Here is a 26,625-nt window from a genome sequence, read left to right on the forward strand (position 1 = left end):
GTTTACCAGGCATGGGGATGAATATGACATCCGCTGTTCTCCATGGCAACGGGAGTTTTCCTTGTTCCCAGACTAGTTGCATGTAGTCCGTGAGTTTAGTGATCGAACTGTCGTCTAGATTTCTGAGAATCCTATTAGTTATACCATCTGGTCCTGGAGCCGTGTTGCGTTTTAGGCTGAGAATTTCCGCTCTCACCACCGCCTCCGTTATAGGCCTGTCCAGTTCCGGATTGCTAGCTCCAATGTAGGGTGGGAGGTCCTGGTCCACACTGTCGCCAATGTATGTCCTTCTTAGTTCCTCGAAAAACTCTTCTTCGGAGCCTTCGAAGATGTGTTTGATCTTTCGCTGAGTTACTTTTGCCTGCGTTTTAGTCTGCTCCGGGCACAGAAAGTGCCTAAGTATGTTTCACGTTTTGGGGAGGCTCATCTGTTTCTCCATGTCGTCACATCTCTGGAGCCAATTCTGTTCGCATACTTTGAAAGCGTGCTTCTCCATTTCCTTGTAGTGTCTGTGTAGTCGCCTCCTAAGGTTCCTGTTCCATCTCTGTCCTTTCAGTCTCTTTTCCATGCTCTTCTTGGCTTCCCACATATGTAGTAGGCGCGAGTCCATCGGGGCAGGGGCATCTTCGTCCTCGATCGTTCGCGTATTATTCTTGACTCTCGTTCGTATTTCTTTGGTCCATTTCTCGATGTCTTGGATCGCGTCTTCTGGTTGTGACTGGGTTCCTTTGTTCCTGAATTTATCCCAATCAGTGATTTGCTGTGACCATTTCCTGTTCGATCCAAGTGTTTTGGCGAGGGAGAGGGTGTGACTGAGTACGTAATGATCGCTGCCCAGGTTACATCCGGTATTCCCCCACATAAACTCTTTTAAGTTTCTTGTGAACGTGAGGCCCGGCGATGTGTCCTTAGTGACACTGTTGCCGTCCCTGGTTGGGGAATTGGGGTCTGTGTGGAGAGTGAGATTGAGGTCGTGTGCATCCTCCCACAGCCTTCTGCCCTTACCGTCTAGTTTGTCGTATCCCCAGTCTTGATGCTTGACGTTAAAATCTCCCATAATAATTAGTGGGCACGTGCCAGCGGCTTGAATCGCTCTATTAAAGAGCGGCTTGAAGCGGTCCCTGTAGTTCCTTGGTGGGCTGTATACGTTAAGCATAAAGATGCTGGGGGCGTGTTTGTTACCAGTGACGATTTCCACCAGTACCGATTCTATGTCTTCGAAGGATGTGTCGTGCCATATGGCCGTGATGTCCTTTCGAATTAGTGTAACTACCCTGGTGTCATCCCCTCTGTTGCTTCCATAGGCCTTGAAGTGCCTCTGTTTTGGCCATTCTATATTTGTTTCTTGAAGTGCGATGGCTAAAGGAACCTCGCCAAGTAAAGAAATGTAGTTTTCTAGCAGCGCTCTTTTTTGTCTGTAACTCCTGCAGTTCTATTGTAGAATGGTTGTGGGGGTGCGAGTGCTTATCCTGAAACGTGGTGGGAGATTGTTGTTTACGTGACTAGCCATTATGGGCCTTCCAGACGTACTGCCGCTCCACACCCGAGCTTTTCTTGGAGTCCCTTGATTTCGCTTGCCGTGCACTGCATTTTTGCATACATTGCTTCCATGGCCCGTCTCATTTCAGCCACGATACTTTCTAGCTTGTTGTTGATTCCTGTCATGGCGGCTTCAAATTGTACCTTCGTAACGAAGATGTCATCCATTTTTTCCGCACATTTACGCATGCTAGGCGGGGACTGTGCCTCGTTGCGGCTCCCTGCCCCTTCTGTTAGCGGTGTTATTGTAGGTTGGGCAGTTTGTGACAGCTGTTTCTCTTTGAGCAGTGTGGCCGCGGTGTTTTTGGGAGTGTGCACTTCCTGTTTAAGTGTTCGTACTTCCTGTTTGAGTGCCATAATGACATCATTAAGTTCTTTTACTGCTTCTCTGAGCTCGTGGTTTTCTTTCTCTATCTTTTTTATGTACTGGTTAGGCTGGGAGTCTCTCCTATCGAAGCTCACCTTTTTTTTCTCCGTCCGAGTCCTTCTTGAGGCCCCAGGGGTCTGCGGGCGTTCTCTTGTTCTTGTCTGGCTGGGTGGAACTGGACTGGCCCACTATCTTCTTTTCCCTGGACGCGGATCGTGATCTGGACCTGTAAGTCGAACGAGAAGGGGAGGGGGACAGAGGTGGGAAGTGGTTTGGGGATCTGCTCCTGCTCCTGGCCTTCCTCTCCTGGAATGGTGTCTTGAGAATTGGCACCAATTTAAAATCTTCTTTTGCTAGCATTTCCTCCGCAAGCTTCCTTTCCCAGAAATTCTTCTTTACCAGGTACGGTGTTCGAAACATGGTCTTGTACGTCTTGTCGCCAAGGGGGTGCGCCTTGCCACACATGTCGCATCGAGTCTCCTTGCAGCTGTGATCCTTCTGAGGGTCTTTTTCACCGCAGTTTCTGCATCTCTTGATCGAGGTGGGGTTAGGGCACACGCCCATCCGGTGCTCCAGGTCCCCGCATCGATAGCAGACTTCGTAGCGTTTCCTGTACAGGAAGCATCTCTCGTAGAAGCCGAAGAGCTTTATAGTCGTTGGGACCCGCTCCTCTTGGAAGACGAGGAGGATCGTAGTCGACTGGGGGCTAAGTCTTCTGACCGCGATGACTTTCGGGTTTATTCCCAGACTTGCGTTGAACTCGAGTTCTGCTACCAGTTCGGCGTCGGAGACGCTGAGGTGGACGTTGTGAATCACTCCTTTTCCCCTGCTCTCCGGGATTGTCATATGTGCCTTGATTTCCGTCTTGCTTCCGTCTTCCGTGGTGATAGAAGGTATTTTTTGCATTTTTCCGCCCTTTTCTTGTCTTCCGTAGCGATTAAAAGGGTCTGCTGGGCTTCGTTGGGCGAGAGGATGTCCCTCCGAGCGTCTCCGTAGGAGATCCCAGTCTCCTTGCACACGTAGTACAGCAGCCTGGCGGCTCCGAGCCTTGTAAGGGGAGCGAGGCCCGCTTGCGGTCGCAGAATTATCCGCGTGGCGCCATCGGGGATGGGCACGTGCTGTTTTCCAACTGATTTTTCCGCCAGCTTCTTTCCCGCGGCGCGTTTGAAACGGTTCGGCCTCTCCTGCGTGTCGGCGCCACTGACTTCCGGTTGCCGCTCCTCGCGTTGCATTGGTACAGCTTTTCCTCCTTTCTTGACCTTATACCAGCCTTATGGCTCGTAGTCTTCTTCCGCGGAGGTTCCCCCGACTTCCGCGTCCATTTCCGCTGCTTCGGACCAGCCCACCAGGGGCCCTACAGCTATTATTTAGGGCCCGAAGGCCGCCGAGCCTGCTAGCCCTAACGCTAGGCTGAGCGGTCCGGCGTGGTCGGAGCCTCAAAGTCCAATAAAACCCGAGCAAGTGAGCCCACCTCCGAGAGTATGGTATCCTCTTGGTCGCTTAACGTTCCGATTGACGAATCCGACCAGATTTTGGGTCGTGGGCGAAAGTCAACGCGGGTGGCAGAGATTTTCGACGGAGCCCATGCGGAGCTTGTCCGATCGGCTCGACCGCTCGCAGCGCCCCCCTCATCAATGCGATGCAGAGGGTAGACGTCTTAGCGCGTGATCTTATTATTGCGGCAGTAATCGACACAAATTCGAACGGACCCATTCTTCTTCAGAAGAAAAACCGGGGATGCCCATGACTTGTTGGAGGGCTGTATAACTCCGCTACATATCATGGTGTCCACCTGTTCTTTATTTCTTCAATAACTCAACATTTATGGTGGAAAACACTATATAGGCGCTGCAGCAGCGGGGCATGGACTCCAGTGTAAATGTGGTGCTCGACAGTCGGCGTGCGCCCCAAAACGGGCTAGTGGCAATCTAAGGAGGAGCGAAACTTCTCAGGAAGCTAGGTTCGCTGAATTGGAGGAACAGAGGTGTCAACAGATCGAAGGAATAGGTCAGCCCACAAAGGGGCGGGTGCAGGCCTAGGTGAGCTGAGGGCGTCCATGGCGACAAGTGGCGATTCTGCGGTGGTGTCGTGGTTGAGAACGGAGTCGAAGAGTGCACCGTGCTGGCGCATTCGCCAAGTCATTAACCAAAGGGGCCTGAACACGGGTTGGAGACCCACAATGCAGTTAGGCCGGCGGATATGGTGAGCAGGGTATAAGGGAGCGACAGACAGTTACTCTGCAGGAAAGTATGAAATGGTGTGAATTAAGACAATATTTTCATCGCGAACAGAATAACAGGAGAGAGACACAATCACGGAAGAGAACGCAGGAATATCGGTAATGTCAGCTACAAGAGCTTTGGCAGAAAAAGAGGCATCGAAAAGTTCAGCCTCTGGCACAGGATTCGGCAGCGTAGACAGCCCAAATTGAGCCCGAGCACAGTAGATGACCCCGTCGCGGAGCAATAGGAAGTCCCAGCTCAGGATGATCGCATGCGAACATGACGGCATAACGATGAACTCTATCAAATATCAAAAACCTTGTACGACTACCCGAGCAGTGGATGCTGCTAATAGCTGGATGAGGTGCGCGCTTGCAGTTCGTAATGACAGGCCAGAAAGGGGCGTCTTCACTTTGCGCAAAGAACGGCAAAGCACTGCATCCATGACAGAAAGCAGCACCGGCGTCGATAAGCGCAGTCAAATACGTCCTCTACAAAAACCTCAATTAAGTTAGCGACAGACAAACGAGGCCTTGCAAATTTCGATGACTTCGCAGTTTTCACCTGAGGAACTGCTGCGCCTAGTTTTCCTGCAATGCCGGGGGGCCATTGTAAAGAAGTCGGATATACGCATGAGTTTCATGGCCACTGCGGCAGGGGTAGCGTGTGGTTGTGGAGTTCCAGGGCGAGAGGATGTTACCCAGCATCTCTACCACATGTAAGGTAGGGTTTATTTGGAGAAGCGTCGCAATGGTATCAGGGCCAAGAGCAGTGCGAGATCAACCAGCCCAGCCGGAAGAATGCACTAAGCGGTGGCCATGCTGCTCGCGCGTAGATGAGTCTTCTTAACAATGGCATTAAATTTTAAACCTCATATTTCTTCAAAAGAACAAATGAAGACTTCCACAATAAGGACATTAGTTAAAGAAGCAGTTTTTCATCAAATTTTTGAATTTGTTCATTTTGCTTCAAATTTGCAAGAACTTAGTTTCTTTGATTTCAACCTGTAATCAAAGTTGAGGGATTGAGTTCCAGCCACATTCGTGTGGAGGCGAAATGCGAAAAGTGTCCGTGTGCTGCGAGATCTCAGGCAACTACAACAATCCCCAGGTGGTCGATATTGATCCGGGGTATTTTACTACGGGGTCTCTCATAATCCATGCGAAGCATCGGAACATTAAACACCACATACCATATCATACCACATTAGATGTTTCAGGGGACAGACACTTAAGCTCCACCTTAAAGACATAGTGAACAAAAATCTGCCAGGAAGAATAACCGAGAATAACCAGAACGATAATAATAATAATTGGGTTTTGGGGACAGGAAATGGCGCAGTATCTCTCATATATCAGACACCTGAACCTCGCTGCGCCGTAAGAGAAGGGATAAAGGAGGAACTGAGAGAAGAAAGGAAGAAAGAGGTGTCGTAGTGGAGGGCTCTGGAATAATTTCATCACCTGGGCATCTTTAACGTGCACTGACATCGCACAGTACACGGACGCCTCAGTGTTTTGCCTCCATAAAAACGCAGCTGCCGCGTTCAGGTTCAAACCCGGGAACTCAGGATCAGTTGCCGAGCGCTCTAACCACTGAGCCAGCGCAGCGGGTAATAACCAAAACAACATTTTTGAAACATAAATGAGCAGAAAGTAGTTACTTGAATTAATATTTATTGAACCGCCGCACCTCGTGGCGGCCTGTGAAAACTCTCACAATACAAGATGTGACGTCAGGCTAAACAGTCGCAGGCTATCGCCAGCACAGACCGCACATAAGTGAACGCATATGGCATGCTTTTCCTTCAGTTTACAGTTGATTTTGTTGAGCCTCCTCTTGTCCACACTTCAAGACTTTCTGCCTGCAGATCTTGGTTGTACACTTTGGGTGACTACTTGCCTGACTCTGTCAGAACTAATCGGAAATCTCCATCATCTGCAGCGACAGCGAATTTCACGAACACTGTACTGGTAATGCCATCTCGACAGAGGAACGAAAGGAGAGGGATTCCCGAAATGCGCACTGTCAAGGCAGCTTGCCTACAGCACTGCTGAGGGTAGGCTTGATGTCATGCCCACCAGCTCATAGGCAAGCGTTCCCAGACTGCGGCTCGGCAGCTCCTCACAAAACACCCAAAATGCCGCCATCCGCTCAAAATTAACCAGAATAATGACTGTACACTTGAGCAAGCTTGTGTGACGCAATAGCGTTAATGGGTTCCTCCAGCAGCATGAGGTCTTTGCATTTCACTTCAAAGACAAGTACACTGTCTGTCGAACATGACAAAAAAGACCCACTTTTACCCATTTTCGATTCCCATATAGTTACCCCAATTTTCAACTCGATAACTTTAAGGCTCCCATTCTGCAATTTTATGGGGAGAGCTTTTACCAAATTTTGCTTCAAGAAACATGCCTAAATACATGGCATTACTTTTTAATGACATGAAGGAATGCAATGAGGGCAAAAGTATCATCCTGTCTATCATAGAACTTGAGTTACAGTGTTTAAATTGCAACTCCAGAAACAGGGTATACAAACTTTTCTTCACGTTTCTGAAATGGCAACTTCAGAACATTATAACTCAACTCCAATCATAGGTAGGATGATAATTTTACCCTTACTGCATTCCTTGATGTCAATAGAATCCAATGGCATGCATTCCAGCAAGTGCCCTGTTGCAAAAGACTTGCATATCATATTGCATAAGTACACAAATTAGACGACATTTAAAATCTGCACACAAAATTGCATGTTCCCTGAAGATGGCACAATTGTGACTCCATTAATATTTTTTTTTCAAAGACCAGTGTCCCCCGCCTTATCCGCTGCACCATTACGCCAGGAGCGGTATAAGGACTCCCAGGGATCTATGAATGTGAAGTCGAGAATGACCACTCTTGCGTACATGGGAATTAACCCATTAACACTATCGTATCGTGATCTTAAGGCGGAGCTTAAGTGTCCCCTACACATTCTTACCTGTCAATCACTTTTGAGGAATGTTCCAAAGCTTATAATTGCAGTTAATTTAACATTTTAATCACATTTTGATTTCTCTGCATCATGTGTGCTGTCACGACCCTTTCGACTAATCCAGGTTGTCTTCACGCATCAATGGTAACTACGATGACGGGTTCTCTGCTAAACGACACATTTGAAGCTATCGTGTTTAAAATGTGTATGCATTTCACACCTGTCGTATCCTGCTCGTAGCTACATGGTGTGCCGAGACTTGCGCAAAGGTCGGCACACCACTGGAGCTTAATCAATATATCTTTTACTCTTCCGAATTGCTGATATACTGAAGAATATGCAACCAAAGTTTAAAATTATCGAAAATGGGTTTGTTTATTTGTCGTCACAAGTCTGTTTTTTACATTTTTTACATTTTTTGGGATACCCGCCGCGGTGGCTCAGTGGTTAGAGCGCTCGGCTACTGATCCGGAGTTCCCGGGTTCGAACACAACCGCAGCGGCCGCGTTTAGATGGAGGTGAAACGCTAAGCGCCCGTGTGTTGTTTGATGTCAGTGCACGTTAGAGATTCCCAGGTGGTCGAAATTATTTCGGGGCCCTCCACTAGGGCACCTCTTTCTTCCTTTCTTCTTTCACTCCCTCCTGTATCCCTTCCCTTACGGCACGGTTCAGGTGTCCAACGATATATCAGACAGATACTGCGCCGCTTCCTTTCCACAAAAACCAATTATATATATTTTTTTGATTTCGCACAACGTATACCTCGTTACCCACCAAATAATATAAACAAACTTCAATTTGACCAACACACTAGTGTAGAGCATAATCTATAATTATGGCACCTCTGGCACACTCCTGCAGAACAGCTGCCTACCGAGTATATAGATTGAGAATATTCCCTCAAAAATATAGTTGGAGAACAAAAAAAATGGTGAATTATATTTTCTTATGAACGCACAAGACTGAACAATGGGACGTCTTCCTGCCACGTCGAAATTATAAGAAACAAGTGTTGGCAATTTCAGCAATTTTTTTATTCTTTGCACTAACCAGAAAATGCAACCCGCCAGCCGTACCCCAGCCAAGATCCAGACAGGCAAATCTCCAAAGCATACTGTGCACTTACCTCCGTGAAGACGTACCCAGGCGAACCGCTGGAATCGACGTAGTCCGCAGGGCTCAGCGAAGGCCGCAGGATGGCTGCAATGTGCCAGCACTTATAGTGGATACTAAAACAGCGATGCCATTTGGCAGACTCCGAAGCTACCGCTGTTTGACAACAGAAACACCACTGTAAAACTCCCGAGATAAAACAGCACTACCACAGCTTCCTTACGAACAATTATCGCATTTGCTCATCTAGTTCGTGCCTGCACATAATTTGCGCACCCCCAACTTTTTACCCAGATTTATTAAAAAAAACTTTTACTCGCACAATTTGGGCTCTCTGTTTCGCCAGATAACCAGCACGTACGTGGGGGCACGCAAGGGAAGCTGGGAAGATTGGCGCGGCCGTGTCGCCCTGTGTGGTAGCAAAAGAAGAGTGGCGAGGGTACGAATTGTGCGCCATTTACCCGGCTCACTAACGCTGGCAATCATTTTCCCGGATGAACTGTTGCGTGCATGCCCGAATCCGAAACTACCGAACCGTTTGCTGTTCAGTTTGCTAAGTCAGTTGGGCTGCACGCAAGGGCACCAATTCATCGCCCGTTATTTCCTTTGCCTCCGCGGCTGGCTTTGTGATTGTATCATTGCGCGATTGCTGTCTGTAGCTGCATAAGTGCCGTCATGCCATACCATGGGCAAAACATAGTGTGACGCGGGATGGAAGGGGGCACGGTTATATTTGGAGTAAACGTTTTGTTGGCCAGAGAGGGGTGCAAGATGGAGGGACTACGTGTAGGCGTCAATATACAATATATATTGATCATAATTTTTTATGGCACAAGGGCATCTGTGGCCAAACAGCGCCTTGGAAAAAGGTTTTTTCTAGTCAAGGTGGGGTTAAAAACCATTTTCCTATGCATTTCACCTTACAGAAGCCGAGAAACAGGGAGAGGAAAGCTTGCGCCTCTTGTATCACCGGTGTGTACCCGGTGGCATTGGAGATCGAACCCCACACCTCCCGCATGCGAGGCAGATGCTCAAGCGACTAGGCCACTGCTACGGTTATACAATACATATTGTGCGTTATGGCCTTTGTAGAGTTTTTTTAGGGCGCGTTGAGTATATTTCTGCATAATTTGCGCACCCCCTTTTTTGAAGCCCCAATATAAAGAAAAAAGTGTACAAATTACGAGAGTAAATACAGTAACAGCACAAAGCTAATTAAGCTAATGTAAAATTAAACATTGAATTAGTATTATACCCTTCTTGGTTTCACACATACAACCAGAGTTAAGTGCGCAAATGCCTTGCATTGTTCCTCCATCAATATTTGGCCACATATGAGGCGGGGTGTAAGAGTCCATTTACACTAAAGGCTTTGTGCCCTGTGTTTGTAGAGCGATTTTTCTTACAAAGCATGCGTCTGATATCCCTAGCTCTTGGTCAAAAGAACACTAATGTGTAAATCCGTGCCTTTCAATGATGACTTTATACCTCCATGAAATGAATAAAAAATCAATATGTCATGACAGAAAAGAAGCAAGCGACAGTCTGGAGGGACCCTCAATAGTTGGGCAATATCATCTCATGTGTGCAACAGTACGGAGACTGAAACCTAACTACAGTGGAGCCCCGATTATGTGTCTCATTTATGCAGCGACCCACATTTAAGACTAATTGGTACGAGGCCGGCGAATTTCTCAGACAGATAATGGATTAAAAGCCTCAATTATACAACTGCAAAATATGTACTCCCACTTCATACGATGGTCAGCAGAACAGTCTGGAATGAGGCACGCTGGTGGAGCACTTTATTGGCATACTTGATGTTAACCAATATTGGTTCCGGATCGGAATCAAGACGGTGATGTGAATGCAATGATGCGATTGATAACACACGACGGCTTGTAATGATGGCTCTGCCAGTGGCTCGGACTCCGCACGTGCAACCTATTGCCATCGGTGTGAGGCGGCTCTCCTGGCCAGTTTTTCCGTGCACTTTGCTGACAAAGGCGTTAGGGAAATCAACTTCATATTCGTATCGGCATGAAGTTATCATAGAGGCGGTAAGAAAATCAGAAATTTGTATGATAATCAGCGACTAGTTCAAAAACGCTTTTCCACTGCGACTTCAATGCAGAACACCTTAGGTCTAGCGACATCAAGCAAGCCAGGAGCGAGCGGCGTGCGTTGTCACCCGGTATGGGCCGCGCATTGCTGCAGGAAGGGCCCCCAGCGCATTCACATTGCAGGTGAACATCTTTTTTTTCTCTCCCTTTATGATGTGAATTCCTAGTACAGACACTGCTCCCTGATGTCACCAAGTGACCGCGGCTCTAGAGAAAGACATGTCGCTGGTATGGCTATAGAGCGCGCCGCAAAATGTCTTCATTGGATTGTAGCAGCCATATTTCTGCCGCATCATCCAAGTAGTTCTCAAAGTACACGTGATGCCTACTTAACCCTGTAATGTCCGGTATTGCTTATGTGATACAGTGAGCAAAACTGTAAATAATTGTACTTTCTGCCTGCATATATACATGAATTGCTAGCATACTTCAAGTAACACTCATCTCATGCAAGGCCAAAGTACAAGCTGCCAGAGATGCAGGAGGCCTGTAAAAAGATAGTCGTGCAGAAGCTAGCACTAACGCAAAACAGTGAAATTTGTGTGGTAGTACTGCTGCAATAACAGATGACAGCAGTTTTGAATTTTGCACTTCAATTGCTGCATGCGCCTGTGTGTTAGCACATGATTTTGTGGACCTTAGGCACTCATATTATAAAAATAACCTAAAATCAAGTACAATGTAATTAATTCTTGTTTAATGAATGTCATTTCTTTTGCAATCAAGGAGCCATTAATAATGAAGTCTAACTTTTATTTGACGTTTTCAGTGCATGAAAATTAATGAGTTCATGTGCAGGGACGGGAGCTTGCGGGCGCGCCTCTTCTAAAGCCACCCCTTCAGCGCCGAAAAGCCTGGCTGCGCACGACCTTAGAATCAATACTTGCAGAATTAAAATGGTCGCTTTTATAAAGTACAGGGAAAAGAACTAATTTTCGAAAGCCGGAGTAGCGGATGTGTTTATTATGCAACTGCGTCACTTGTGCGAGATGTTCGATTACACGATGGTTTCGCGCGATCCCCTGAAAGTCTTATAACTGAGATTCTACTGCACCATATTTACCCAAATGTAATGTGACCATGATTGTAACATAAGGTCTGACTTTGCGGGTGCGTAAAGGAAAATAACTGAAAGAACAACAATCTAATGCGAGGAACAAGGCCAGAGTACATGAAAAGTGGATAGCGGTTTACAAACAAAAGTGTATAAGAGGAGGCTTTCAAATGCCCCTTCCATTTAAAGAGAGTCGCGCAAATAATTACAACATAGAAAAGAGAGAGACGAAGATAAGCATAGAGTTCCACCGTGCCATCACCACGTCAACCATGTCAAGCATCCTTGTCGCGAAAAAAAAACTCCTCCTAGTCACTCAACTGCGCAGCAAGTGATGTCTCTCGAATGCTGGTTTTTGTTCTCGGCAACATTTAAACAAGTTCTCATGCGAGGAAGCATTGGAAAATTGCGTTGCAGCATGCGAGTTTGATGTCACTTAAATGCGTTAGATACCGATACCAAAAAAACAGCGAGAGTGCCTTTCCTCGTGCAGTAGCAACGCCAAGCTTTCCATGTCCCCAAAGCAGATTAGTGTAATTAGCATGCAACAGCGGCAACACTGTGGGCGTTGAGGGAGTCTGCCAAACTTTCATAGCATGAAATGAAGGCCTCTGCGTCTCACGTATTTTATCGTCTTTCCTCGCGATATGTCGAATTCGCACTGTGTGCAGGTACACCAGTCATTGCTCCACCGCTACTCCGTTATGTGATGTGCAGTGCCGGTCACTTTAGCTGAAGCTTACGGCTTGGAGCTTCAGTTAACTAGAAAAACAGGGTTCGAACTGCAAACATGTATGAAAATTATTTTTAAAAACCTCTGATTTGGTATGGATGTTAAATAAATTTGACTGTATCTGATTTACAGTGCCTGACAGAATAATGTCACAGGCATTCCCCAAAGAGCACACAAAACAACTCTGCATAATTTTCGTTCTTTTTAAAAATTTACTGTGCACCTTTCTGTGGCTACATCAGTATTTGTTCAGCAGTGAAACACATTTTATTGACGAGAGAAGTTAACATGTTCACTGAGGAATTGATCACCAGTGGATCACGTCGTGCACGCAATCTGTGTGGCCACGAGTACCAAATGACACAACAAAATGGTGGGATAGTTCAGCAAGTTTCGAAGAGCCTGCGAAAAGCACGCATGCCAGGTCCCGATTCCTATCCAGTGGCAGCTCAAACTGGTTTCACCAGTGCCTCACTGGTTGGCCATGCCGTGCCCAAGAAAATTTATGGGGTGCCCAGTGGTGGCAATAATCACAGGGATTCGGGCTACGAATATCACTGCCACAGTAAATGTTTTAAAAATGCAGCTTTTTTCTTTCCGCCTACGAATGCGAACTTATGACATCACAGTGACGTCACAAGATGATGGCTGTTTAGCCTCGCCTAACAAATGTGCATACAAAAAGGCTTGTGGCATCACCGTGATGTGACGAGAGTTGTAATGTGCCCCAACTGCACTCACGTTTTACCAGGTCGAACTGAAAGCGGGCAGCGCCTGCATCTCCTTGCTCCAGACCAGGACCTGCGAGCCATTGTTGCGAAGCCAAATGAAGTCCCCCAACATCACGCACCACAACAAACAGGCAAACATGACAAAGAACACCGCACAAATTGTACCAATACATTCAATGATGCCAAATATATAAACACAAATTGTGCAGCATGAACTACAGTAGAACCACACTGATACCGACTTGAATGCAGCAAAACAATCATCTTAAATATGCAAAGGTCGAATCATCAAATGGCCCCCAAAAAACTAATAAACTTCATCTGCATGAGAGCAAATTTATTTGGTAACTAACTGTGCAAAGATCACCCGCTTTTGAGACTAAAAGTGCACAGCGATCACGATTTTTCACTGTTCCATCAAACGCTTTAATGCGCACATACTAACAGGAGTGTCGCAGGTTGAACTGCTCTGTAATGATAATGCTCTCCGCGGCCTCTTTCACAGTGCAACGCAGTCTCTGTACAGGCTCTTCTCATGTGCCTTGGTTTGGTTTATGGGGAGGTTAACATCCCAAAGTGACTCGGGCTAGGAGAGACTCTGTAGTCAAGGGCTCCGGAAATTCAGAACACCTGGGGTGCACACTTTCTTGGCACAGTATACGTGCCTCTACAATTTCGCCTCCATCGAAATTCGACCGCCGAGGCCAGGATCAATCCTGTTTTTCGGGTCAGCAGATGAGCGCCATAACCACTGGGTCACTGCGGCGGCTATTATCATGTGGCATCGCGTGTGAGGAGGCTTTCCTAAACAAAAAATCGTTTTGAGAGTAACAAGCAAGACGGCATTCTAAAAGGCGTGCAGCTGGGCTTGGCACGCACGCAGAGTGGCCTGTAAGTGACCAATAGCCACTGTCATTGTGAGTCGGTGGCAAAGCTATGAAAAACAAACCGCATTCCTCGGAGTAGTGATCGGTGCCTGCCGATCATGGTTCCGCCAGCCATTGCATGCACGTCAAAGGTGCACAGGGAGTAATGGAACATGTAATCCAGGCCCTAGGGTGGATATTTGGATGATCAGTTAGAGCGGGTCATGTCTCCACACGCTGTCTTTTTGGAAGCCCGTCCGAACTAAACGGTGCGACCCTAGTACCACCCGAATAAGCGAGCATCCGAAGCCATGGACTGGCATGGCTGCTCAAGTCCCCAGCAAAGGCCCCAATTATCTAGTCGAATTAACGAGGTTTTACTGCACGAGTCTCAATAGGAGAGCAAGACTGAAGGAGAAAGTAACTTTTAAGCTTGCAAAATGCTCGGAACTCTACACAAAACTGTCAAATTGATGAAAGCCAGCCACTTTACATCTGGTGTTCAGACAAGAAGTTGAAATCCACGATGCAATAATACGGTATTTACTCGAATTTAACGCGACCACGATTGTAACGCGAGGGTCGACTTTTCGAGTGTGAAAAGGGGAAAAAAATTACGATTGTAACCCGAGGGTAAGCTTCGGGCGTGCGACAGAAGAACCGAAAGAACCCGAATGGGATGCGAGGAACCGACATCGCACAGTTCTGAGGGTCAAAGACAACTTTATTGAAATACAAGCCAAACAGGCATTCCTATACACCCTCATCCTCACGGCAGTTGTCGCTGTCACTGTCATCATCACAGCTTGACTCTTCTCTCTCATTAGCTGCCTACCACAGCAGGTCATCCTCGCTTCCGTCTAGAGCATTTGAAATTGAGCATTTCTTAAATGCGCGGTAGCCCAAATCATGAGGCAGCCCGTACCAGGCTGCTGAAACCCAGTGGGCAACGGTAGACGCGCTTGGGCATTTCAGCACACCTGCAGGCGTTGTTGTTGATTCGCTTTCAATACACTCCCAGTTTAATTGTCGCAAGCGATCCTCTAAGGGCTTGTTAATGCAAACGTCCAGAGGCTGGAGAATGGAGGTCATATCACCCGGTATAACAACGAGATGCGTTCGGTCACGCTGTAGATTTTGTTTGACGCCGGGTGTCAGGTGAATCCGGAAAGAGTCCAGAACCAATATTGTTTCCGGATGCAGCAATGCGCCTGGCCTTCGGTCCCACACGTTCTGAAACCAATCCATGACAAGGTTCTAGTCCATCCAACCTTTTTCGTGAAAGCGCACGATAAAGTCTTTCGGGAAAATTTCCTTCGGGATCGTCTTCCGGCGAAAAATGATGAATGGAGGGAGCTTGCGGCCGTCAGCCAAACCTGCCAGCATAACGGTAATCCGATTTTTTCGCTGTCTGTGCTTCTAAGAAGATAAGGCGAACTTCCTGCTCACCAGACTTGTGCACTGTTCTGGACATAGGCATGTCCAGATACCTGGGGGTCTGGTCGACTTTGCCGATATGTCGAAGTGGCATGTTGGTAGAGCGACGAAGATCGATGACGTAGTGTTGGAACTCTCGAAGTCTCCGGGCAGCTTCTGGCAAATAGAAGTCGTGCGTCGAAGGGAGAACCCGGCCCTTCGCATAAACTACTGCACCCAGCCTCGTGATGCCTTAAACTGGTTCTGGGTTAAACCCGTGTCCCGCTCAAGCTCCTGTGCTTTGCACTGAAGCATTTCAATGCTTACTCCCAGTAGTCGGGAACATTGCTCACTAATGAACTCTGCTAGGCGACGCTCCAACTCCGGGAAGCGGCCTTTCTTCGTTCCCCGAAAGCCTTTTCGCAGGCTGTTGCAGTTAAACAATTCCTCGCGATGTTTCCTCCATCCACTGATCGTCGATTCGTTGACGTCCAGACAACTTGCAGCCGCTGAATTTCCCACTTTCTCAGCAAGCATAATAGCGTTGCGCTTGAAGCCAACTGTATACTGAGCGCATGAGCACGCCATTGCGCTTGAAGACAACTCGACCATTTGATGGGGATAGGCCTAAGACTCGAAGCACGGAACGCACAACTACACGCACTGGCACTAAACACGAGAAAGAGCTAACAAATCGCGCTCCTCCATGCCCTGCTGCCTGTTAGTCACGTGGCCACGTTTTTGTATCAGTTGCAAGGAATAACAGACAGATGGCGATGGGATCGCTTGCTCCTTTACTGGCGTCTTGGCGGAGATTGCGAGCGCTCGCTGTCTCCGAGATGGCTGTTACCTTTTGCAGTCACGGAGGCCACACAAACTTGCTACAGGTTGCGAGCATTCGTCAAGAGGTGGCGCCCTCTCATCGCGCCAGTGGTGCTGGGGCTTACTTTCGGGAATGCGGTTCAATGCTTAAGGGCTGCAGTTCAGTCGCGATTAGAAGTAAATCAGAGAACTGTCGGAAGATTAGCACTAGGTGCCCACGGGAAAACCACAAACGAATCAGTAAAGGGGGATATGGGCTGGACAACGTTCGAAGCACGGGAAGCTCAAAGTAATATACGAAGAACGCCTGAGGAAATTGGATGATAACAGGTGGGCAGCTAAGGTATTTAAATACCTGTACAGAAAAAGCGTTGACACACAGTGGCGGAAACGAACTGGAAAGCTGGCCAGTGAGTTTGCAAGAGATGAGAAAGGAGAAAGAAAGAGCATTAAAGGAGAGGTCAAAAACGTCGAAGGTAAAAATTGGATAGATTCAATGGAAAAGTTGCATAGTGTCGAACTATATCGATGCTGGAAAAGGAAGATCAGGAAGGAAACGTTTTATGATAACTCAAGAGGCAGTGCCCTCCTGTTTGAAGCTAGGTCAGGGTGTCTTAGAACGCGCATCTACAGCAAAAAATTTAACGAAGAAGATGACACATGTGCTGTGTGTGGTAAATCTGTAGAAACAATAGAACACCTCATCTTAAAATGCGATGGTATCCATTCCGAAGTCAATGCAGGCACAGTCACTCTTCCTGAGGCCTTAGCGTTTAGAGATAACATTAGCCATGTAAATAAATCTGCGGTGGAAATTAGCAAAAAGCGATTGGAGGATTGGTGGCACCAAAACAGAGAGGTGAAATAAGTTTTAAAGTGTAGGAAGACGTTTTTTAAAGGAAATGGCGAATTTTATTAACAACTTACAGCAGAGTAAACAAAAATAAAGGAAAAGAACTGAGCATAGTGGCAACAACCACTGCCCCGTTTCGAAAGGGACGCTCCTACCTTCCATCCATCCATCCATACAGTGACAGTTGACAACCGTGCGGTGCGCACGCCTGTCTCGGTGCTCTTCGGATTACGCGTGGTGGCCGGGACCTGACGGACGGACGACTGCGAGAGTGCGTGACTACGACAAATCGATGAGTTTTTTCGTTTAATATTTTGAGAGCTTATATTTAGGCTAGTTTTAGATCTGGGCTAGTTAGGTGAAGTGCTCGCGAAAGAGCAGGTCAATGGCCTAACGGCCGGGTCTTTTCCGGCTGACAGCTATAGATCTGCAGAGCTCACTTGTGAGCCAGGTAGTTAGTATTCGTTTAGTTAGTAGAAGACAGGTAGTTAGTATTACTTCATAGGTGATTGGCTTTAGCGGTAGGCAGAATTTTATTTGAACACGTGGTTGCAAGTGGTTTTTTTTCTTCTCTAGAATTTTCTGGTAGGAATAATACAGTGCTGCTAAGATGGTCAAGCAACTGAAAGTTAAATGCAAAGAGTGTGAGACGTTGATGAATCTGAAAGAAACGCAGTTCGAATCTGTAGAGGAAGCCGAAAGCGCAAATTTTATGTGCAAATGCTGCATATTAGGTGCACGCCTGGACAGGGCTGACGAAGCAAACACCAGCCTAGCGCTACGTATGGATGCCCTAGAAAAAGAGCTGCAGGTAGAGAGGGCAGAGAAACGCAAACTCCAAGAGCAGCTTAATTAGTTGTTGAGAGCAAAAATGGCGGACACAGCCAAGCGAAGTGACATTGGCGGACATTCCAGCGCCAGCCACGTGGATGGGGCCCGCGCTGGCATGGACAGCGATAAGGAGTTAGGTCAGGCGGGTTCAAACAGGAACAGCTACGCACACGTGGCAGCTAGGAAGTCTGTTGGAGATGGAGAGAATGGGAACAAGATAACTTCCAGGAATGAGGTCGCAGCCACAGATAAGAGGCGGCATAATAAACCGGAAGTTAGGATGGAGGAAGCGAGTACCCAAGTACTTATCGGTGATCACTCAACTATGAGTAGCTGCAAAAGAACTATAATGGAGCGTGTAAAGGGTGATAAGCGGGTAGGAAAGCAGTCGGGGCTTTCCCAGACAGGAAAATGGATGCAGTACTGAGCGAAACAAAAAACGAAATTTCTAAGAATGTTCAAGAGCGCAATTTGGTAGTGATAGCGGCGGGACTAAATAATGTCGTGAATGGTGAAGCCGAAAAAGTAGCGGAAAGATTAGCGGAGGTAGTTGACGATTTAAGGGCGATAGCACAGCAAGTCCAGATCGTGGTGTGCACAGTGCCGGAAGTGCAAGGACGGAACGGAGAAATTGCCAAGTACGTTATGGTTGTTAATCGGGAGATATGGAAGTTAAGCCAGGAGAAAGGCTTTGAAGTGGCAGACATAAACAGGGAAGTGCATAGAGCAGGCTTTGGCGGATGCTTTACACGAGATGGCATCCACTTTATTAGAAGGCTAGGAGCCGAGATCGGGTGGCGCTTGGCAGGCCGGGCAGTAGCTTTTTTAGGGGGCCCACTGCGGCTCAAGACATAGGGGTAGGTAGAAGCAAAGTAGAAAGTGTAGCACTGAAGGCTGACGCCAATAAAATGGCCACTAGTAGGTCCAGGAAGAAAACTACAAAAAAGAAATTTAACACTACGATCAGGTACATAACCATGCAAGGCGGTAGAAAGAGAGCGAAGTGGTTAGAGATAGAACAGCAGTTGAAGGACGAAGAAATAGGTGTATACGCGCTATGCGAGACACACCTCAGGAATCTAGAAGACCCACCATATATTTATGGCTACGTCTGGGAAGGGAGCAACAGAACAACAACGGAGAGGAAGGGAGGAGGAGGAGGTATGCTGATACATCAAGGAACAAATTGGCAAAGAATAAAGTCAACTTGCAAAGAACATGTCTGGGTATCGGGTGCAATTGCCGGTAAAAGGACATGGCTAGAAGTAGTTTATTTAGGGACAGGGGAATAATGCAGGCAAGAGAACACGGATCTAGTTAAGTGTCTCAATGACGATATAAAGGAGTTTGGAGAAGGCGCCAATATTATTCTGTTGGGGACATGAATGGCCGCATCAAGGATCTGGATGGATACACAGATTATAACGGGAAGATGATGCTAGACTTCTGTGAGCGACACAACCTAGTTATTGTAAATAGAGAAACTAAGTGTGAGGGACAAATCACGTGGGAATCCCGTAACAGGCAAACGACCAATGACTACTGCTTAACCTCGCAGGGGATGTATAGCAAGCTCGCAATGATGGAAATAGACGAAGAGGGAAGTACAGCCTCGGTAGTGATCATAAGCATATTAGTTTACAGTTTGGAGCCCTGCTCAAAAGAGAAATGAAGGGGAGCCAAACAGAGCGCGGAAAATTTAATGACGAATAAATAGCGCAAATAGCGGCGTTCATAGAGGAAGCAATAGAGACACATACCCATGGAAACGTGGGATTATAATAAATTAGAACTCCTCATTAGTACAAAAATAAAACAAGTAAAAGGAGTAAACCGCTGTAGAGGAAAGAGGAAGCCACGAAGTTGGTGGAATAAGGAAATTAGGGAGGCCACCGAACAGCGACGGTTGGCATCACGGGAACAAAGAGAAGCAAAGAGGGGGCAGTTATCTGATGAGGAAATGGGCCGAAAATGGGAATGTTATCGACAAAAGAAAGAGCAGTGCACGTCCTCGTCCAGGCTAAAATAAAGCAGTCCTCTGATCACTGGCTGGCTGAAGTTCGCGATGCAACTAAAGGGGGGCCAAAAAAATTTTGGAACCATATAAGCTGGCTGGGCAAAGCGAATCACAGAAAGCAGAAACAGATTCACGATGCCGAAGGAAAATGTTTAGAGGGAGCTGACGCTGTGAACTACATTTCATCAGTCATAGCTGAGTCATTTAGGAAAGACGATAGAGTAATCACCACAAATGAGGGAGCAACACAGGAATGCACAATAGAAAACAGCGTGGAACTGACGCATCTTAACTGGAAAAAGGCGGAAGCAAATATTCAAAGATTTACGTCAGCAGGGATCGACAAAATTGCAATCAAGCTAATCAATTAACCTGGCCCAAGAGGCAAGGAAACGCTGATAAAAGTATTGGAGGCAGTCATAACGAATCAGCAAATTCTGCACAGCTGGAAACAGAAAAAATGAATTTGATTTATAAAGGAAAAGGCAATAAGACGAACATAAAATCCTTCCGACCGATTACGATAACATCAGTTACATACAGGCTGGCGATGCAGGCGGTGAAAATAAAAATGCAGTCATGGGTATAAAGTAATAGAATACTCGGAGAACATCAGAACGGGTTCAGAAGTGGTAGGCGCTTAGATGATTGCCTTTTCATGCTTACCCAGTGCATAGAAATAGCTAAGGCGGAAAACAGACCTCTGTATTTAGCCTTCTTGGACATAAGCGGTGCATACAACAACGTGAACAAGGAACTCCTGTGGAACATATTAAAAGGTGAAGATTTCCCTAATGAGGTAATTAATTTTCTACACGAAATATATCGAGAGAATGAAGTTGAAATAACATGGGAAGGAATTAAGAGTACAACAACTGTCCCGATACACAAAGGATTAAGGCAAGGTTGCCCTCTATCACCGCTGCTGTTCATGCTTTACATGATTAGTATGAAAAGAAGGCTACAAGGATGCAATCTAGGTTATGATCTGTCATACACATTAGGCGGAAAGGTTGTTGAGCAACGTCTACCGGGTTTGATGTATGCGGACGATATTGTACTGTTAGCCAGGAAAATTTGCAAACTTTGGTGAATTGCTGTGGAGACAAAGGAGACAGTCTAGGGTTCAGTTTTAGCGCAACAAATTCATTTGTGATGGTTTTCAACAGCACAGCAGATCAGGAGCTTACAACACAAGGGCATGAAATACCCCGAGTGTCCGAATACAAATATCTCGTGGTATGGGTAAACAACGGGCATATGTAGACGGAAAAGTACGAACAGTCTCTCATAGCAAAAGGGCGAAGAGATGTCGGGATAATGAAACAGGGCATTGGGGGGGCACAACAGGTATGAAGTCCTCAGAGGTATTTGGAAAGGAATAATGGTACCGGGGCTTACTTTCGGGAATGCGGTTATATGCTTAAGGGCTGCAGTTCAGTCGCGATTAGAAGTAAATCAGAGAACTGTCGGAAGAATAGCACTAGGTGCCCACGGGAAAACCACAAACCAGGCAGTACAGGGGGATATGGGCTGGGCAACGTTCGAAGCACGGGAAGTTCAGAGTAAAGTACTATACGAAGAACGCCTGAGGAAATTGGATGATAACGGGCGAGCAGCTAAGGTATATAAATACCTGTACAGAAAGAGCTTTGACACACAGTGGCGGAAACGAACTGGAAAGCTGGCCAGTGAGTTTGCAAGAGATGAGAAAGGAGAAAGAAAGAGCATTAAACGAGAGGTTAAAAACGTCGAAGGTAAAAATTGGATAGATTCAATGGAAAAGTTGCATAGTGTCGAACTATATCGATGCTGGAAAAGGCAGATCAGGAAGGAAACGTTTTATGATAACTCAAGAGGCAGTGCCCTCCTCTTTGAAACTAGGTCAGGGTGTCTTAGAAGGCGCAGCTACAGAAAAAAATTTAACAAAGACGATGACACATGTGCTGTGTGTGGTAAATCTGAAGAAAGAATAAAACGCCTCATCCTAAAATGCGATGGTATCCATCCCGATGTCGATGCAGGCACAGTCACTCTTCCTGAGGCCTTACGGTTTAGTGATAACAATAGCCATGTAAATAAATCTGCGGTGGAAATTAGCAAAAAGCGATTGGAGGATTGGTGGCACAAAAGCAGAGAGGTGACATAAGTTTTAAAGTGTATGAAGACGTTTTTTAAAGGAAATGGCGAATTGTATTAACATAGAGCAGAGTAAACAAAAATAAAGGAAAAAACTGAGCATAGTGGCAACAACCACTGCCCCGTTTGAAAGGGGACGCTCCTACCTTCCATCCATTCATCCAGTGACTCAAGCTGGCGTCGACTCTTATTGGCTTGTTCTCACCGGCGTCATTTTTTTGCGTTTGCGATTAGGTTTCCGCTTTGTCCTAGAAGTTATGACTTGTGATTCGCGTACTGGTTGACCGGCGAGTTGGAGTGCCTGATTTCGAATGACCAGTACGATCAACGTTCAAGTTTGACACATGAAATGATTTTAAGTGTGTGTTTGGTGCTCTTTATAGCGTTTTTAAACCTAGTATTCGATTGTAACGCGGGGGATGACATTTCCTTTTGTACTTTCGGTAAAAAATTCGCGTTACATTCGAGTAAATACGGTATTTGTAGTAGATAAGTGCGCAATGTGCACATGTACACACAAATACACAACGAATGCTGATGCAGCCATTTCAAGTTTTTGAAAAATTTCTGGAGCAGGAAAATATCCATTTTGGAGCACCTTTGTATCCGAACTACAAACCTGAAACAACCTGGGAGCAGCGCGACGGAATAAAGGAGTAAAAAAAGAGTTTGTTCCTAACGAGTTAAGGTTCAGCCATGTGTAGCTAGGAAGGAAAGAAACAAGATAGTAGTTCATAAAAAACAGTGACAAATCATTTTATTAATGCCGACACTGTCTTTCCCACAAGTTCTGCCAAACGTGCTTGACTAAAAGTCCGAAGAACATGATCACTGAAACTTTTTTATGTTGACTTTAGTATCCCAACGGTTCAAAGAATTTTTTACAAATTCATCAAGCTGGCGAAGTGTATCAGCAACGAGGAAATTCCCACCTTCCAATAAAGCATGACCTCGTTGGACCTGCTCCAAGGTTTTGTCCTTCAAGCCAGAATATACTTCTTCAGCCCTCTTCAGGGTTGACAGACATGCTGCAACCATTTTATGCAACCAACATGATGCGGGAACATAGAGGAAGGAAGACTGCGGAGAGGCCCTCGCTATCAGAGCTTTACGCCATAAAGTGTGCTGTAAGTCACGCGCTTTTGCAACAACTATTGGCGCATCCAATAGTTTTTATAGGCGCAGCATTGTTGTCTGCTATAATGCCTGCTGCAAGCGCAATGAGATGGCGGCCAAGTAGGAAGGGAGCAGGGGGATCTCGCTTCAAAAAAATGTGATGTACAGTCTCTCCTGAGTTCTTTCCCATACCTTCCAACCTCAAGGCTTTTAATTCGTAAAACCTTCGCCATGAGGTGGGGGAGTTGCAGCCAAGCCAGCACACAAATTTTTTAATGTTGCGGCCAGTACAAGACGCGATAGCGCTGAACCTTTTTCACATGTGGCGTCGCACGTGAAGACACGCAGAAACAGCGAACTGCACTTGACGAGCTTGGAATTTCGGTGCGCTGAAAGAACGCAAGTATATCACGCAGACTGAATCGAGGGCAGCGCGCATTTGTTTTAGAGCATTGCCGCAGTGACAATTAAGACGTTTTAGATAAATAAACAAGCAAAAAATGTCCGTGACAACGCAATCATTGTTCTGCACAGCGGGTAGCTTGGCTAACTGACTGATAAACGCAGTCGATAGCCGCCGCCGCTTCAGGCTGGCGACGAAGCTCCGAAAACGAAACTATGCGGCCAGACTATCGGCCTACCACAAGAGGCCTGCTGATATTCAAAACACCTGCAGCTGCGCGTGCATGTCGAAGGGGCACTGATAGCAATGTGACATGCAGTTCAGGCTTGGGGACAAATATCTGGGCATCGGTTAGTTCAGCATGCCATAGCTTGATACGGCACCACTTTGGGAGCCGTTCGAATTGACTGATGCCAGCTCCTGGGCGTCCGAATAAACGAGCTCCCGACGCCATAGTCTTACACAGATATTTGGCGGGACTGTGGCGGCAGTCAAGGTTATCTGAATTAACCCGGGATGAGGAGCCACCATAAACATTTTTTAGTTGGGTTGAATTAACGATTGTTTACTGCGAAATGTTCCAGCTGCTGCTCCTAATTTCACAGAGTATACATCTCCCTCTCTCTTGACGGTGCAAGGTTACAACCGGCATCGGTGTTTTTTTTGCAGAATTTTAAATTGCAAATAAAATTTATTTTCCGAAAAATTTTACGCTAGATTCGTAAACTAGTAAGGCGGGTAAAAATTCATACATTTTACGGAAAAATCGGAAGAGTTGGCTCGCATGCTTTCCTTCTTCCATATGCGCAAATAAACTGGCTGCTATATTCCACCACGAGCTAGCCCACCAGCGCCCTAAGTTGTCAACTGCAGAAACGTTTAGTAGGTTGCCAACTGAATGCCTGAATGGTTCCAAAAATAATTGTTTTCCTGCATCTGGGGATCTTTAACGTGCACTGACATCGCACAGCAAACGGGCATCTTTGCGTTTCGCCTCCATCGAAATGCGGCCATCGCTTCGATGGAGGCAAAACGCAAAGGTGCCCCTGTGCTTAGCGATGCCAGTGCACGGTAAAGATCCCCAGGTGGCAGAAATTATTCCAGAGCACTCCACTACGGCACCTCTTTCTTCTTTCCTTCTCTCAGTCCCTCCTTTATCCCTTCCCTTACAGCGCGGCTCATGTGTCCTCCGAGATGTGAGACAGATACTGCGTCATTTCCTCTCCCCAACAACCAATTTTCAATTTTCAAATTTTTCCGTCACTGCGTCTTCTTTCTGGCGCAGCTAAGGTGCAATAATGACAATTCTGCCACTTTTGGAGCAGACTGGCACATCAAAATGTAGATATATCAGAATGGCACAAATGGCGCAGCTGGAGTACCGCTGCACAACATATCAGTGATCGTTACAGGGGCTATATACTTAAAAAACTAATTCGGCACTGATAAATTGCCTTTCTAGGGTAATAGAACAAAATCAGAACTGCCTTAACCCTTCGTTGGTTTTTCCATTCATATACCGTGACCAATGTCTGTGCCCCAGCATTTTTGCCATATGGCAACGGTTCCGACCTTGTGATTGAATTTCATGCCCTAAAGAATATACAAGCTTACTGGAGTGAACAAGAAGTTCTCATGCTACCTTAGTGGAGAAAGAACAGATTTCGATCTTTCATGAGTCGAATGGTTTGCTCTGATGCACTGTCGTGGTTTCTATTTCTTCAAGTGATAGTAACGAAGGCAGGCGAAAGTTGATTTTTATCTTCATGGCATTTTCTTACAGAGGCTGGCGAAAGCTGACTTCAACCTTTATTGCCGCTGCCCTTTATTTATTACTGACGCTCATGGGGTATCATTCCTCTGCTGATTTAGAGACTGTCCGAACTTCTGCTGAAGGCAGCCGCATGTGGAAAAGGTGCGTGTGCGCCAACAATCCTGTGCCCAAAGTGGACAGCAGACATGCGTTTTATGCGTGCGAACTGCATCAAGGCACTGTACGTAGATACATATTTCATGGAGTACCATACTCTTAAATACAACTAAACATTTTTCCAGATCTCAAGCTCAGCCAAGTTGACTTTCTGAGCCTCATCAAGAAATAATGCTCAGAGCACAATAAAACAAAAGTTTCAGTTTGGAGCAATTTACTTAAGTGAGGCCTGAATCATTCAAAACACAAGTCTTGAAAAAGTCATTGTACCTCACGTGCCATTCAACTCTCATCTTTGTTATGCTATCCAGTATCATAACGGTAAGGCCAACACGAAGCAGAAAATAGCAACATTATCACGAAATAAACCGTATATACTTACATAGTGGCCAATGTTTTCTTCGTTGTTTTGACAGGGTGTAGCCCTTACATGGGACCAGCATTTTTTCATAAAATTTTTCCGACTACAGTTGGGCCCCCCAATTCGCGACCCATTTTATGCTGAGAAACACTTTTGACGCATTAGCACAGCCCCAGCAAATCCTTCAAATACACAATGCACTGAAGTATGGATGACAGGACGCATGCCTGACGGCCAGCACGAATTAACCGCCCGGAGTAAAACCGGTTGTTAGATCACTTTACTAGGAAGCATCTTGTCAATATAAGTTCTTATGATCCTCGCAAAGATCCGGTGCTTGAATGTCAGTAATGATGCCCTGGCCAACGGTTCGAGCGGAACTCCATGCGTGCGACACGCGGCAATCGCTTTAAGGAGACCTCCGCCTGGCCTGCTTTTCTGCACGCTTCACAGTCGAATGCCTTGTGGAAATCAATTATATGTTCATTTTGATGCGAGATTATTGCAGCAAACTGGTAACAAGGTTAGGTCTTTTATCATAAACTTTGACAAGATTCAGAGTACTTTCATTGTGGTTTCGAAGTGAAGCATGCTAGGCCTAGCGAAACCAACCAAACTGCGTAAAAAATGAAAATTGGTTTTGAGGAAAGGAAACAATGCAGTGACTGTCTTACATATCTCGTACACGGGTACCAAACAGCTGTAAAGGAAGGGATCAAAGATGGAATGAAAGAAGAAAGGAAGAAAGAGGTGCCGTAGTGGAGGTCTCCACAACAATTTCGATCACCTGGGGATCGTTAATGTGCACACACATTGCGCAGCACACGGGCGCCTTTTGTGTTTTGCATCCAACAAATGCGGCCACCACGGTCGGGTTCAAACCCAGCTACTCCGGCTTGGTAGACAAGCGCCTGAACGACAGCCACCGTGGTGGGTAAACAAACTGCGTGCTATTATGGCACGTATTCCGCCAGTGCCCGAGCCTCGCGGGTGGCGCATCACCACTAGGA

The 26,625-nt window shown here is 46.4% G+C and overlaps 1 protein-coding gene across 1 annotated transcript in view; it reads right to left on the minus strand.

Moving 5' to 3' along the window:
- The window catches only part of LOC144132258 (uncharacterized), a 53,557-nt gene that overhangs the window by 16,230 nt on the left and 10,702 nt on the right, over positions 1-26,625 (minus strand). Inside the window, exons 2-3 of the mRNA XM_077664537.1 lie at positions 12,872-12,931; positions 8,234-8,307 (exon numbers count right to left, since the gene is read on the minus strand). The gene's annotated coding sequence lies outside the window, so the exon portion shown is untranslated. The remainder of the gene's footprint in view (positions 1-8,233; positions 8,308-12,871; positions 12,932-26,625) is intronic.

Source organism: Amblyomma americanum, chromosome 1 (genome assembly GCF_052857255.1).
Source record: "Amblyomma americanum isolate KBUSLIRL-KWMA chromosome 1, ASM5285725v1, whole genome shotgun sequence".
Taxonomy (NCBI): domain Eukaryota; kingdom Metazoa; phylum Arthropoda; class Arachnida; order Ixodida; family Ixodidae; genus Amblyomma; species Amblyomma americanum.